A 16,062-nucleotide genomic window follows, 5' to 3' on the forward strand; every position below is an offset into this window, starting at 1 on the left:
TCAACATTTTATCATGATGCATTATATATGTAGATATGGCCAATTGAAAGTATAAACAATAGAGATACGCAAACCTGTTTGCCAATTCAAGGTTGAAGGGATTGACCACTTGTAGTATCGGAATAAGTTAGGCAGCGGGAATTGGACGGCGATGGCTTCGGTGCAGATGGGCTGCCTTCAGGGTTTCTTTACTCTGAATTCTCCGGGTAGGCAGGGTTCCTATGCCAAAACTTCTATTCGTTCTTCTCTGTTCTCCTCCTCTTTTTTTTTCAGTGAATCTCCCAGTGTAACTCCAAGTGTCCTTTCCTCTACTGAAACTTCAGTATTTATAGACTGATTTCGTGGGTAATGGGCTTGGAATGAGGGAGACCCAAGTCCAAAATAATTTGTTATATTTTATTTATTTATTTTAATTAATTAATTAATTAATTAATTAATTAAAAAAAAATTCTTTTTTTTTTTTGGGCTCAGAATGAAGCCCGAAATTTTTGTTGTCTGTCAGCTTCGCTAGGCGAGCGCGTAGCGAACAGGCCAGTTTGGGCCATTTTCTGGATTGGGCCATCCGTGAGCTGGGCCTTTGTTTCTTCAAGATCAGTGTTATATATGAGTCGGAATGCCTTGCAAAATGTCTTGAAATATTAATGGGCAAATTTTGGGGTATGACAGCTGCCCCTGTTCAATATTCTTGGACCGAGAGAGTTAGAATGGTGTATACGCCATTCGTGGTCTGGAGGTGGAAGATTATTGAACACTAGAATGCCCCAAAATTTGCACTTGAGAATCGACAGTTGGTCTTGATGGAGATGGGCTTAAAGATGCCATCCGGGAGGTTTGATGACGAAAGCTTCAGATCGCGCCGTATATTAGGCCAATTTGAAGACATGGGTGCCACACTGGGTCGTACGTTAGACCGTATAATGAGTCATCCATTAGGCTGCCGACTTCGCTGGGGAGTCGGAGTGTGTCATATGCTGTTGGGGATAAAGGATCAGAATGGACCATACGCTAGATCGTATCTGAGTTGCAGAATGAGCCGTACGTTAGGCTGAATCTGATGACGAAAGGGGTAGTCGTACGTTAGACTACACTTCAGAAATGTACCGTATGTTAGGTAGGATCTGATGATGAAAGGGGTAGTCGTACGTTAGACTACACTTCAGAAATGTACCGTATGTTAGGTAGGATCTGATGATGAAAGGGGTAGTCGTACGTTAGACTACACTTCAGAAATGTACCGTATGTTAGGTAGCATCTGAGGGGATGGACATCCGAACGGGTCGTACGTTAGACCGTCGCAGCATGAGTCGTCTGTTAGGCCGCATCTGATGATGAAAGCGGTAGTCGTGCGCCAGACTACACTTCAGAAATGTACCGTACGTTAGGTAGCATCTGAGGGTTGTAAGATCCAAACGGGTCGTACGTTAGACCGCGTTGGGGTTGTTGAAGTTCAGAATGGATCGTACGTTAGATCGTATCCGAGTTGTAGAATGAGCCGTCCGTTAGGCTGCATCTGAAAAAGAAAGTAGTCGTACGCTAGACTACACCCCTGAATGTACCGTACGCTAGGCAGCATCTGAGGATTTGAAGGTCCAAATGGGTCGTACGTTAGACCGCATTGGAGTTGCTGAAGAAGTCATATGTTGGGCTGAATCAGAATGAACCATACGTTAGGCTGTATCTGATAACCTGTATATGTTGTACTCGCAATAAATGTCTGGGATGGGCTTAAAGATGCCATCATTAGGAGGATATCGAAGTGTTGTCAGAATGAATGTTCCCATGAACTGTATTTGAAATATGTATCTGAATCTTGAATGTGATTGATAAAGGTGTCTGTCTGAATGAACCTTTTATTTTGACTATATCAGGAGGATAAATAACCTGCAAAGAAAAGTTAGCTTCATGCTATGTCATGATGCATGAGATATTTCGTGTTATGCTAAAATAAATGTGAATGTTGTATGCATGCGTATGCTGTGAAAGGATGTAATGAATGAGCTATGCGTATGAGAAGTTCTGCTTGGGGACTCTACTGGGGAAAATAAATCCCCATCTACTGATTTGAGACATTTGTGTCGATGACCCTTTCTCGGCTGGGGATGCTTGATTTCTGTCTGATGGTGGAAATATTCAGCAGAGTCGGGCTGGAGATGGATGAGATGATCAGCCTGTCTGGCGATGCCGACCTCTGTTGGGGAATAGCTGGCTGTGCCGGGGAATACTGCCAATTTCTTCTGGGAAAAATAGGCTTGCTGGGGAAGAGAATTGGTAGCGGATTCATTGGAAGCATGGTTAGACCTTATCCTCGATCCTGAAGTCTTGTAGTAATTGCTATTGCTATTCTATGCATGTATTTTGGTAAACATTGGTCATATTCAAATGCATATATTAATTCAAATTAAATCAATGGACGTTTACGCAAACAAAACAGAAAAAGAAAAAACAAAAGCATCTTTTGAAAGAAGGTTGTATTGATTTTGAAAGAAGGCCTATAAACAGGCAATTTGTGTACAAGGAGACAGAAATCCTAGTAAGAGGAAATTGTCGAAAACAAAGAGAAAGCTATGTGGAAGAAGTCCTATTGATTTTAAGTCTACTACTGTCATTATGTCTTCAAGCATCTCATCCCCTGCTGTCGGATGGAAGTGATTGGCTTGTTCAGTCCCTTGAACTTAGATGAAGTTGACTAAGAACGGGACATAGTCATACGCTTTAATCCCTAATTTTTGCCTGGACCGCCTTTTCAGGTTTTCAGTCCACCAGGATACCCTTTTTTGCCCAAGCCGCCTTTTCAGGTTTTCGACTTGCCGGGTGTACATTTTTTTTTATATATCCCTAATTTTTGCCCGAACCCTTTTGGTTCGCCGGGATGCCCTTACTTTTGCCTAGATACGTCGATCTAGCGGGTCTCTTTTATGCGTAGTATTTTTTAACTATGTCCGTGTTCACGGGATGTGGGAAGTCTTCACCATCCATTGTAGCGAGTATCATGGCTCCACCTGAGAATACCTTCTTAACTACAAATGGCCCTTCGTATGTGGGAGTCCATTTGCCTCTGGGGTCAGTTTGTGGTAGGATGATGCGTTTGATTACCAAGTCGCCAATTTGATACACTTGTCTCTTGACCTTTTTGTTGAATGCCCTGGTCATGCGCTTCTGATATATCTGCCCGTGACATACAACCGCAAGTCTCTTCTCATCCATCAAATTTATCTGATCGAGTCGAGTCTGAATCCATTCGTCTTCGTCTAAGCCCGCCTCTTTCATGATCCTTAGAGAGGGAATCTGAACCTCTACTGGTAAAACGGCTTCCATTCCGTAGACTAAAGAGAAAGGAGTTGCCCCTGTCGAAGTTCGTACCGAAGTACGATAACCATGAAGAGCAAATGGTAACATCTCATGCCAGTCTTTGTATGTTACCGTCATCTTTTGTATAATCTTCTTAATATTCTTATTAGCCGCTTCTACAGCGCCGTTCATCTTTGGCCGGTACGGAGAAGAGTTATGGTGTTTTATTTTGAACTGCGTGCAGAGTTCAGTAATCATCTTGTTGTTCAAATTAGTGCCATTGTCAGTGATAATCCTCTCAGGGACGCCGTATCGGCAGATGAGGCTGTTCTTGATGAATCGTGCCACCACATTCTTAGTAACAGAAGCAAATGAGGCTGCCTCCACCCACTTTGTGAAGTAATCAATAGCAACAAGGATGAAACGATGTCCATTAGAGGCGGTAGGTTTAATTTCGCCAATCACATCAATGCCCCACATTGCAAAGGGCCACGGCGCGGTCAACACGTTTAATGGAGCAGGAGGCACATGTACTTTATCCGCATAGATCTGGCACTTATGACAAGTTCTGGAGTGATGGTGGCAATCAGTTTCCATGGTAGACCAATAATACCCTGACCTCAGAATCTTCTTGGCCATTGTATGTCCACTAGAATGAGTCCCAAAGATACCGTCGTGCATGTCTTCCATAATCTTCTCTGATTCCTTTCTATCCACACAGCGAAGCAAAGTCGAATCATGGTTACGTTTGTACAATATTCCATTACTCAAAAAGAATTTAGCGGAGAACTTCCTCAGAAATTTCCTGTCATTGATGGATGTCCCTTCCGGGTATTCTTGAGCTTCTAAATATCTTTTTATCTCGTGGTACCAAGGCTTCTCTTCTACTTCATCAGCGTTAAGTTCATAACAATATGCTGGTTCGTCTAGTCGTTCAATGGTAATCCGGGGAGCTTCATTGTCCCATCTGACTCTGAACATAGATGACATGGTAGCTAATGCGTCTGCCAACTGGTTCTCCTCTCGTGGAATATATTCGAATGTGATCTCTTCAAAGTATGGGATTAATGTCAACACCCGTTCTCGATAAGGGATGAGATTCGAATGTTTAGTGTCCCATTCTCCTTTGACCTGACTGATTACCAAGGCTGAGTCTCCGTACACCTTCAAGAACTTGATTCTTAGGTCTATAGCAGCTCTGAGTCCCAAAATACACGCTTCATACTCAGCCATATTGTTGGTGCATTCAAAACATAGTCTAACGGTGAAAGGCGTATGGCCACCCTTGGGGGAAATGATCACGACGCCAATACCGTTGCCCAATGCGTTAGACGATCCATCAAAAACCATAGTCCATCGGGATCCCACTTCGGGTCCTTCCTCTGGTCCAGGTTCTTCATAATCAGTAACAAGCATGACATCCTCATCTGGGAACTCAAAATTCATAGACTGATAATCATTCACTGCCTGATGAGCCAAATGATCAGCTAGCACGCTTCCTTTGATTGCTTTTTGGGTGGTATACTGGATATCATACTCTGTTAAAATCATCTGCCATCTTGCTATTCTTCCGGAGAGGGCGGGTTTCTCAAATATGTATTTGATAGGATCCATCTTAGAAATCAACAAAGTGGTGTGATTCAACATATACTGTCTTAGTCGGCGAGCAGCCCAGGCCAAAGCACAGCAAGTTTTCTCGAGCAGTGAGTATCTTGTTTCACAGTCGGTAAACTTTTTGCTAAGGTAGTATATGGCATGCTCTTTTCGACCAGACTCGTCATGTTGCCCCAACACGCACCCCATTGAGTTTTCTAAAACGGTCAAATACATGATTAGAGGTCTTCCCTCAACTGGTGGTACCAGAATCGGAGGTTCTTGGAGGTACTTCTTGATTTTGTCAAAAGCTTCTTGACATTCATCATTCCATATCATCTCTTGATTTTTTCTCAGTAACTTGAAGATGGGTTTGCAAGTAGCGGTCAAATGGGAAATAAACCGGGCAATGTAATTCAAACGTCCCAAGAAACCTCTGACTTCTTTATCCGTACGGGGAACTGGCATTTCTTGAATAACTCTCACCTTGGCCGGGTCAACCTCAATACCTTTACCACTGACAATAAAGCCCAAGAGTTTACCGGATCTTACTCCAAAGGTGCATTTGTTCGGGTTCAATCTCAACTTGTATTTCTTCAGCCTCTCAAACAGTTTGTATAAATGATCGAGATGTTCTTCTTCAGTATGAGACCTGGCTATCATATCGTCCACATATACTTCTATTTCATGATGGATCATGTCATGGAACAAAACCACCATAGCACGCTGGTACGTTGCTCCTGCGTTCTTTAAACCAAACGGCATTACTTTATAACAGAAGGTGCCCCATTGCGTCACAAACGTAGTCTTCTCCATGTCCTCAGGTGCCATTTTGATCTGGTTATAACCCGAGAATCCATCCATGAAGGAGAATACCTTGTGTTGAGCGGTGTTGTCTACCAGAACATCAATGTGTGGCAGTGGGAAATCATCCTTGGGACTCGCTCTATTCAAATCTCTGTAATCCACACACATTCGCACCTTACCATCCTTCTTTGGCACTGGTACCACATTAGCAACCCATTGAGGATAAGAAGTAACCGCCAGAAAACCAGCATCGAATTGTTTCATGACTTCGGCTTTGATTTTCTCGGACATTTCAGGACGCATGCGACGAACCTTTTGCTTAACAGGACGACAATCTTCCTTCGTCGGCAAACGATGCACTACTACATCGGTATCCAGCCCTGGCATGTCTTCGTAAGACCAAGCAAAAATCTCCACATAGTCATGTAGCATTTGAATCAATCTTCTTTTGACACTGATTTCCAAGCCTGCTCCTATTTTGACTTCTCTCTTGTCCACCTCGGTACCCAGATTTACAGTCTCAACTGACTCCTCATGCGGCTGTATAGTCCTTTCTTCTTGTAGTAACATTCTGGCAAGTTCTTCAGGTACTTCACAATCTTCCTCACTTCCATCTTCGGCTCGGTAGATCGGATTTTCAAAGTCATAATGAACAGTAGTAGAACTATTATCAACAGGATCCAGAGTGGATAGGGATCTGCAATTCGTTACGTGCGTGTGTGTAAGAAAACATAGCTCGTTTGAAAGATAATAGGAAAGACAAAGAGCGCAATATTTGAATGCAAAACGTCCATTGATTTATTGAATATAAATATGCTTATGAAAATGACAAAACCCTTAACAAATTAGCTATTGTGCCTCGGGCATAGACACAATGCTTTAAGAAGTTTGATTGTAAAAGAAAATTAAAATTTGCAATTCTAGAATAAACAATAACAATTACTCATGACTAAAGGAAATCGGGATAATGTCTTCAGTCTTCCAATTGTTGAGTCCGTCACCAATTGTTGGGAAAATCCAGCTATCCAAGTCGCAATCACTATCATCATCTTCCATAGCATTAATCTGATTTTTGACTATCTTTCCAGAGTTAAACCCCAGGCCAGCTTTATCAGACTTGTACGGTACATTGATCAGTTGACCCCAACCAGCACGATCACCATTTTCAATCGCGGCTTGAGCATCTTTCAGAGAGATCATGACAGGGGGAGCACGAACAAACTTGGGCACAAGGGGAGTTGGCTTAAGGACAGGACTGGGTGGAGGAACCACTTCAAATGACTGAGAAGGAGTCTCAAAGAATTCACCATCCATCTCGACGTATTTGAAGGCTTGCACACTACTGACAATATACTCTTCTTCTCCACATACAGTGACAACCATGCCTGCTATTGGATACTTCAGCTTTTGATGAAGCGACGAAGCTACCGCACCTGCCCCATGGATCCAAGGGCGCCCCAACAAGCAGGAGTAGGCGGGACGAATGTCCATCACGTGAAAGGTAGTGTTGAAGACTTGAGGTCCTATCTTGATAGGGAGAACCACTTCACCATAGACAACACTCTTCGCACCATCGTAAGCACGCACCACAACATCACTAGGTTTCAGTTCAATGCCTTTGTAGTCAAATTTATCGAGTACAGCTTTCGGGAGCACATTCAAGGAAGAGCCGTTGTCGATCAACACGTGAGCCAGGGTGATCCCCTCACACTCGATGGAGATATGCAGAGCTTTATTGTGATTCTTTCCTGCTGGCGTCAGGTCAGCATCGGAAAAGCCTAGGCCATTGTCAACAGTCAAATTAGCAACATAATGTTCGAATTGATCGACGGATGTTTCTTGAGGCACATGAGCGGTCTTCAAGAATTTCATCAATGCATTGGCATGGGATTCAGAGGATAATAACAAGGACAACATTGAGATTTTAGACGGAGTATGCCCCAATTGTTCCACTACATCAAAATCGCTCTTACGGATGATTTTCAGCATCTCTTCCATTTCCTGTTTGGCAACATCTTCAGAAGTAACTTCGACCGATGTCTCTGACTGAGGAGGATTGACTGGTCTTTTTCCTCGAATTTCGGGAGCGGGAGGTGAGATTTCTGGGGAGTAGATCCTTCCACTTCGAGTAACTTTACTAGTCCCCACAATATCATTAGGATTAGCAGAACTACCAACCTGCTTTATGCCATGGATGTAAACGTCGCCTCCATAGTTCCACGGAATAGCTTTGCTGGAGGAATATGGCACGGGGCCAGGTGCGGTAATAATCAGGGGAGCCACTTTGGGCTCAGCGGTAATCTTCACAGGCACTCTAGTAGCGGTAATCTTCACTGGAGCTTTGGACCTAGCAATCACAGATACCTCTTCAATAGAGTTGTCCACCTTAGGAACCCTTTCAAATAGAATTGTACGATCATTCATCAGCCGTTGAATGCCGTTCTTCAACTTCAAACAATCATTGGGTCGGAGTACACAGAGATCGCAATCTTCAGCACAACCTGGAAATAAACCAGCTTGCAATAAATTCTTCTTAACGATCAGGAGAGGAGATGCAAAATCAGCAACGTCAGTAACGTGAGAATTGTCGTCCACAACATTAACATTCTGGTCATGATTAGGCATAGGTGCTGTGATGACATTGGGGGTCGCCGGAGGATCAAATTCAATTTCTCCAGCGTCGATCATATCCTGAATCTTGTTCTTCAACAACCAGCAATCATTCGTATCATGCCCGGGGCTATCGGAGTGATAGGCACACCTGGCGTTGGGATTATAACGAGGAGAAGTAGTGTTGGGATTTGCAGGAGGGCCTCTGAGGGTAATCAAATTGGCCTTTAACATACTCTGCAGTGCTTGGGTTAAAGTCATATTGATCTTGGTAAACTGTCTTCTCGACCTGTCTTGTCTGTGTTGGAAGTTCTGAGATGGCGGTGCGGCAATTGTAACTGCCCCAATAGTATGGTCACGATTCTTCTTGTTAGGCTTCCTCTCACTGTACACAGCATTTGATTCATTCTTTCCCTGATAGGACTTTTTGGTGCTTGCAGAAGTAGCTGCCTGTATCTTTCCACTTCGAATGCCGCTTTCAACCCGTTCACCTGTCAAGATAAGTTCAGTGAAACCTGACGAGGAACTTCCCAGTAGATGGCTGTAGAATGGGCCAGTCAGTGTACCCATGAACATGTCCACTAACTCTCGATCAGTCATAGGGGGTTTGACTCTGCCAGCCAAATCTCTCCACTTTTGAGCATATTCTTTGAAACTTTCTTTAGAGCCCATAGTCATATTTTGTAGCTGTAGCCGAGTAGGCGCTAACTCAGAATTATACTGGTAGTGCTTGTAGAAAGCTGTTGCTAAATCAGTCCATGTGCGGATGTTAGAGCTCTCAAGCTGATAATACCACTCTAACTGTGTGCCAGACAGACTCTCTTGGAAGAAATGGATCCACAGTTTCTTATCAGTAGTGTGCGGCTGAATCTTTCTCACATAAGCCCTTAGATGCATCTGAGGACAAGAGGCACCATCATACTTAGTGAAAATGGGAACCTTGAATTTGCGGGGAATGACCACATCAGAGACCAGACCCAAGTTTTCGAAATCCAGACCGGGCACTTTCTGCCCCTCCATAGCTAGCATACGTTCTTCCAGCAACTTGTACTTATCATCCTTCGGAGAGTACTGTTCATGTTCATAATCTTCATCGTCGTCCTCAGAATTGACGAGATTAGGATTCTCATCTTCCGAATCATTCTCGGTCTCTTCTTCTGAATCCTTCGGAATTCTAATCTTGACTCCTGTAACCTGTCCCTTAAGCCTTCTCCCCGGGTTGATGTAACCCACAGGTTTCTGGTCCTTCTTCTTCTCCATCAAAAGAGCTTTCAGTTCTTCCCGCCCCTTAGATAAGCTCAACATCATTTCCTGGAATTGAGCATTCTGGGCCTGGAGATCTTTGACAGTTTGTTCGAGAGCCATTGTTCAATCTGTTTGAATCTGCTGGAATCTGTTTGATAGGAAAATCGTGAGAACACTGATCCTTTAGAATACCTGTTATGCGATGCAATGCAATGTATGAAATGTTTTCAAGGACTTTCGGGATTTAACTTTGCATAAACTAACAAAAAGAGCTTTTTTTTTCTTTTCTCTTTTGTTTTTGCTTTTGTTTTTGTTTTTTTTAGCAGAGTTAAATCCCTAAATCCTTGAAATGGTTAGTACAATGCCATGATGTTATGATGTTATGATGTTATGTTGTTAGATAAATAACAAGCACAAGCAAGTCACACAACAATCATTCCTAGGTTTTAAGGCTTGCGTGAGTTCCATAGGTAAATACCCTCCCCACTGAAGTTTGGTTGGTTCAACCTGTCTTAGAATAGTAACCGGGTTCTAGAAGGATCTCAAATCATTGACCTTTCCTTAAGTCCACTTCAGTGCAACACCAAGTGGTTGACCGAAGCTTCCCTAAAGTCCAATCTCAAAGAGTGTAGTATCGAGTCTCAACCAACTCCAGTCGGAACCGAAGCCAGTTATCTCACTACTTTCTAATGGCCAGGATGAGTCAATTAGGGTTCTAAAGGTCTGGTTATTGCTTTTATGACACCACGCGAATGCCAAATATTTCCTCAACTAACATGAGGAACATCAGGACATCCAAAGTGCCACATTAACCGTAGCCATCATTTTGACCATTCCAGTATACGCCGGACAGTCGCGATGATCTCTTGCTACTTACCTAAGGTACACTAGATCCGGGTGTAGGATCTTTCACTCAAGCATAACATACCCAAGCAATCCCTTAAAAATAAATCAGACAAATTGAATAAGTGATCTTGTTTTTAAGGTAACCTCTCTTTTTAAATATTTAGGCTCCCCAGCAGAGTCGCCAGTTCTGTCATACGGTGAACTGGACTTTTTTGTGGTTTTAATCGTAATGTCGCGGTTAGCAAGAGTCGCCACCGACTTTTCTTTTATCCAATAAGGAAAGGTGGAAAAGAACAGGAAAGACCTTAATTTAGATTTTGGGTTCGGGAGGTACATTATACAAAGGGAAGGTGTTAGCACCCTTTGTATCCATGGTTATCCATGGGCTCTTAATTGCTCGATCACTTATATTATTTTTAAAAAAAAAAAGTGTTTGTGAATTGTTTAGAAAAATTGTTTTGAAAAGAGAATTTAACTTTGTAATGATTCTTGTATGAATATATACAAAGTAGTTATCTCGTTTAGTTTTGGAAATTGTTTAGAAAAATATAACTCGGTAATGATTCTAGTATGAATATATACCAAGTGGTGATTTTCTAAAGATATTTTGAAAGGTGTGAGGTGTGAAAATTGTTTTTAGATTGTGAGCCAACAATTAAGAGTTATACCGACCCAAGGTCTTTATGAGCATTTCCTATCCTTATGAGGGTAAAACTGTCCTTATTATTGAGAAATAAGTAGTTTTATCCTTTGGATGTTTAAGGGTCATCGTAGGGTCATCGATAGGTCATTGAAGGCAACAATTACGAGGATATCTTAGCATTCGAAGGGACTATCATCTTTTAACCGTAGGCAACATCGGAGGGTCATCGAGGGACAAAGTTGTATATTCGAAGGCAACATCCGAGGGACTATAATTTATTTTATGATGATTTAACCGAAGGGTCTTTGCTAAGGGTATCCCCACGTTCGCGGGACATGACCGTAATATCGTAATCGTAAGGCAACAAAGAGAGGTCCAAGATCACTTATTCAAAGGCAAAGTTTTACAATTAATTATATAATTAGGATGAAACTCCACATTAAAATTATTAAAAATAATATATTAAAAAAATTAATACATTAGAAATTAATACATAAAAATTAATTTAGGGTGAAACTCCACGAGGGTATCCCACAACTAAAGTGGAATACCTAGCCAATAACCTTTTCCTGGGATATGCGAACCTTTACGAAACTCAAAAAAAAAGAAACATGTCAGAACACCAAATCAGGGTGCAATCGAAGATTACACCGGAGAAATATCACAACAATAAATAGGATAGGATGAATAATGCATGGCTATGATAAAACATAAAAAAAAAAAGAATAGAAAAGTCAGCTACTGTCTCGTTCGCCTCTGCCTCGCCTAGCGAAGGCCAGGCGAATACTCGCCCCAGGCTCGCCTAGCGAGGTGCTAGCGAGCGGCCACGGATTTTGAATTTGAAAACAGCCCCATGTTAGGAACTTTGAATTTTATGGCATTTTATCACAGGAATAACATGGTCAAACATTCAGGGTATTCAGGCATATTTAAATTCCCATACGAAAGCAAATTATATATCAACATTTTATCATGATGCATTATATATGTAGATATGGCCAATTGAAAGTATAAACAATAGAGATACGCAAACCTGTTTGCCAATTCAAGGTTGAAGGGATTGACCACTTGTAGTATCGGAATAAGTTAGGCAGCGGGAATTGGACGGCGATGGCTTCGGTGCAGATGGGCTGCCTTCAGGGTTTCTTTACTCTGAATTCTCCGGGTAGGCAGGGTTCCTATGCCAAAACTTCTATTCGTTCTTCTCTGTTCTCCTCCTCTTTTTTTTTCAGTGAATCTCCCAGTGTAACTCCAAGTGTCCTTTCCTCTACTGAAACTTCAGTATTTATAGACTGATTTCGTGGGTAATGGGCTTGGAATGAGGGAGACCCAAGTCCAAAATAATTTGTTATATTTTATTTATTTATTTTAATTATTTAATTAATTAATTAATTAATTAATTAATTAAAAAAAATTTCTTTTTTTTTTTTTTTTTTCGTTTTTTTTTTTCGTTTTTTTTTTTTTTGGGCTCAGAATGAAGCCCGAAATTTTTGTTGTCTGTCAGCTTCGCTAGGCGAGCGCGTAGCGAACAGGCCAGTTTGGGCCATTTTCTGGATTGGGCCATCCGTGAGCTGGGCCTTTGTTTCTTCAAGATCAGTGTTATATATGAGTCGGAATGCCTTGCAAAATGTCTTGAAATATTAATGGGCAAATTTTGGGGTATGACAGCACCCTTTGTATCCATGGTTATCCATGGGCTCTTAATTGCTCAATCATTTATGTTTTTCTAGTTTGAAAAAGTGGTTGAGAAATGTGTAGGAAATGTTTTGAAAAGGAGAATTTAACTTTGTAATGATTCTTGAATGAATGTATACAAAGTGGTTATCTCGTTTAATTTTGGAAATAGTTTAGAAAAATATAACTCGGCAATGATTCTAGTGCGAATGTATGCCAAGTGGTGATTTTCTAATGGAGGTTTTGAAAGGTGTAAGGTGTGAAAAGTAGTTTTAAATTGTGAATAAGCAATTAAGAGTTATACCTATCCGAGGTCTTTCTGGGCATTTCCTATCCTTATGAGGGTAAGACTGTCCTTACTATTGAGAAGTAAGTAGTTTTATCCTTTGGATGTGAAAGGGTCATCGCAGGGTCATCGATTGGTCATTGAAGGCAACAGTGGTGAGGATACCTTAGCATTCAAAGGGACGATCATCATTTAACCGTAGGCTACACCGAAGGGTCATCGAGGGACAAAGGCAACATTCGAGGGACTATGATGATTTAACCGAAGGGTCTTTGCTCAGTGTATCCCCATATTCGCGGGACATGACCATAATACCGTATTCGTAGGGTAACAAAAGAGAGGTCCGATATCACTTATTTAAAGGCAAAGTTTTACATTCAATTAAGTGGCCGTAATCAAGTAGGTAATTAGATCCATGTTAAAAACAATACGTTAAGAATAATTAAGCCATTAGGGTGGATCTTTGCCATGAAATACATTAAAATCAATTGAATAATTCAGAGTGAATCTCCATAAGGGTATCCCACACATAAAGTGGAATACCTGGCCGGCCGTTTCTTCGGGAATAAGTAAGCCTTTACACAATTCAACACACGGATTAGAGCATCGAGATAAAGCATAATTGAAAGTTGCACCATAAAATAAACATAACAGTCATGAACTCAGGCCAAATGATGCAGAACTATAATAAATCATGATTAGATGAACATAAGATAGAACAGCAAAGAGACCAAGCAGCCGCTGTCTCGCTCGCCTCTGCTTCGCCTAGCGAAGGCTCAGCGAATGCTCGCTACAGGCTCGCTTAGCGATGTGCTAGCGAGCGGCCACGGGTTTGGAGTTTGACAGCAGCATGACCTCCGAAAACCTGAACTGGTATGGCACTTGATTACAGGAACAACATGGATAAACATTCATGATATTCAAGCATATTTAAATTCGCATGTGAAATCAAATTACATATTCAAAACTTCAATCATGATGCTTTATGTATATAGAGATTACCGATTAAAAGTATAAAACGATAGTGATACGCAAACCTGCTTGCAACTAAGCTGCTATGTTGAAGAGACCGATCGCTTTTGGTATCGGATGGAGTTGGGCGGCGGTAGCTTCGGAGCGGAGGAACGGCCTTCAGGGTTTCTTTATTCGGAACTCTCTAAGGTAGCCTCCAGGGTTTCTGTGCCAGGGTTTCCGTCTGTCCTTCGTCCCTTTTTCCTCCTCTTCTTCGTGACTGAAGGCTTGGCTATTTATAGTGCTCTTGTTATGACCTAATGGGCTTAGAATGAAGCCCAGAAATCCTGATATTCGCAAGCTTCGTTAGGCGAAGGCATTGCTCGCCTAGCGAGCAAGCTATTTTGGGCTTTTACTGGATCTGGCGCTTCGCTGGGGCGAGTGTCACGACGAGGGGTTCGCTAGGCGAAGGAATTGCTCGCCTAGCGAGCAAGCTAGTTTGGGCCTTTTCTTGGATTGGGCCTGTCGTGAGCTGGGCCTTTGTTCCTTTAAGATCAGTGCCTTGCAGAATAAGTCAGAGTGCCTTGAAAAATGCCTTGTAATATCAACGGGCAAATTTTGGGGTATGACAGCTGCCCCTGTTCAATATTCTTGAACCGAGAGAGTAGAATGGTATGTGCACCATTCGTGGTCTGGAGGTGGAAGATTATTGAACACTAGAATGCCCCAAAAATTTGCGCTTGTCAGTCGGGAGCTAGTCTTGATGGAGATGGGCTTAAAGATGCCATCCAGGGAATTTGATGATGAGAGCTTCAGAGTGCGTTGTACATTAGACGATATCTGAAGACATGGATGTCGTACCGGGTCATGCGCTAGACCGTACGGTGAGTCCTCCATTATGCTGTCGACTTCGCCGGGGAGTCGGAGTGTGTTATATACTGCTGGGGATAAGAGATCAGAATGGATCATACACTAGACCGCATCTGAATAGCAGAGTGAGTTGTTCATTAGGCGGATGACTTTGCCGAGGATGAAAAATCAGAATGGATCGTACGCTAGATCGTCTTTGAGTTGCAAAATGAGGCCTCCCTTAAGCGGGTGATTTCCTTTGGGATAGAAGATCAGACCGGATCGTATGCTAGATCGTATCTGAGTTGAAGATCCAAATGGGTCTTATGCTAGGCCGTATTGCAGGACGAGCCGTCCGTTAGGCTGTGTCTGATGATGAAAGGGGGTAGTCGTACGCTAGACTACACTTCAGAAATGTACCGTACACTAGGTAGCATCTGAGGAGCTGAAGGTCTAACTGGATCGTACATTAAACCGTATCTGAGCAGAATGAGCCGTCCATTAGGCTGAATCTGATTATAAAAGGGGGTAGTCATATGCTAGACTACACTTCAGAAATGTACCGTACACTAGGTAGCATCTGAGGAGATGAAGGTCTAACTGGGTCGTACATTAAACCGCATCTGAGCAGAATGAGCCGTCCATTAGGCTGAATCTGATTATAAAAGGGGGTAGTCATATGCTAGACTACACTTCAGAAATGTACCGTACACTAGGTAGCATCTGAGGAGATGAAGGTCTAACTGGGTCGTACGTTAAACCGCATCTGAGCAGAATGAGTCGTCCATTAGGCTGAATCTGATTATAAAAGGGGGTAGTCATATGCTAGACTACACTTCAGAAATGTACCGTACACTAGGTAGCATCTGAGGAGATGAAGGTCTAACTGGGTCGTACATTAAACCGCATCTGAGCAGAATGAGCCGTCCATTAGGCTGAATCTGATTATAAAGGGGGTAGTCATATGCTAGACTACACTTCAGAAATGTACCGTACACTAGGTAGCATCTGAGGATATGAAGGTCTAACTGGGTCGTACATTAAACCGTATCTGAGCAGAATGAGCCATCCATTAGGCTGAATCTGATTATAAAGGGGGTAGTCATATGCTAGACTACACTTCAGAAATGTACCGTACACTAGGTAGCATCTGAGGATATGAAGGTCTAACTGGGTCGTACATTAAACCGTATCTGAGCAGAATGAGCCGTCCATTAGGCTGAATCTGATTATAAAGGGGGTAGTCATATGCTAGACTACACTTCAGAAA

The sequence above is a fragment of the Lathyrus oleraceus genome, chromosome 2 (genome assembly GCF_024323335.1).
Source record: "Lathyrus oleraceus cultivar Zhongwan6 chromosome 2, CAAS_Psat_ZW6_1.0, whole genome shotgun sequence".
Classification (NCBI taxonomy): domain Eukaryota; kingdom Viridiplantae; phylum Streptophyta; class Magnoliopsida; order Fabales; family Fabaceae; genus Lathyrus; species Lathyrus oleraceus.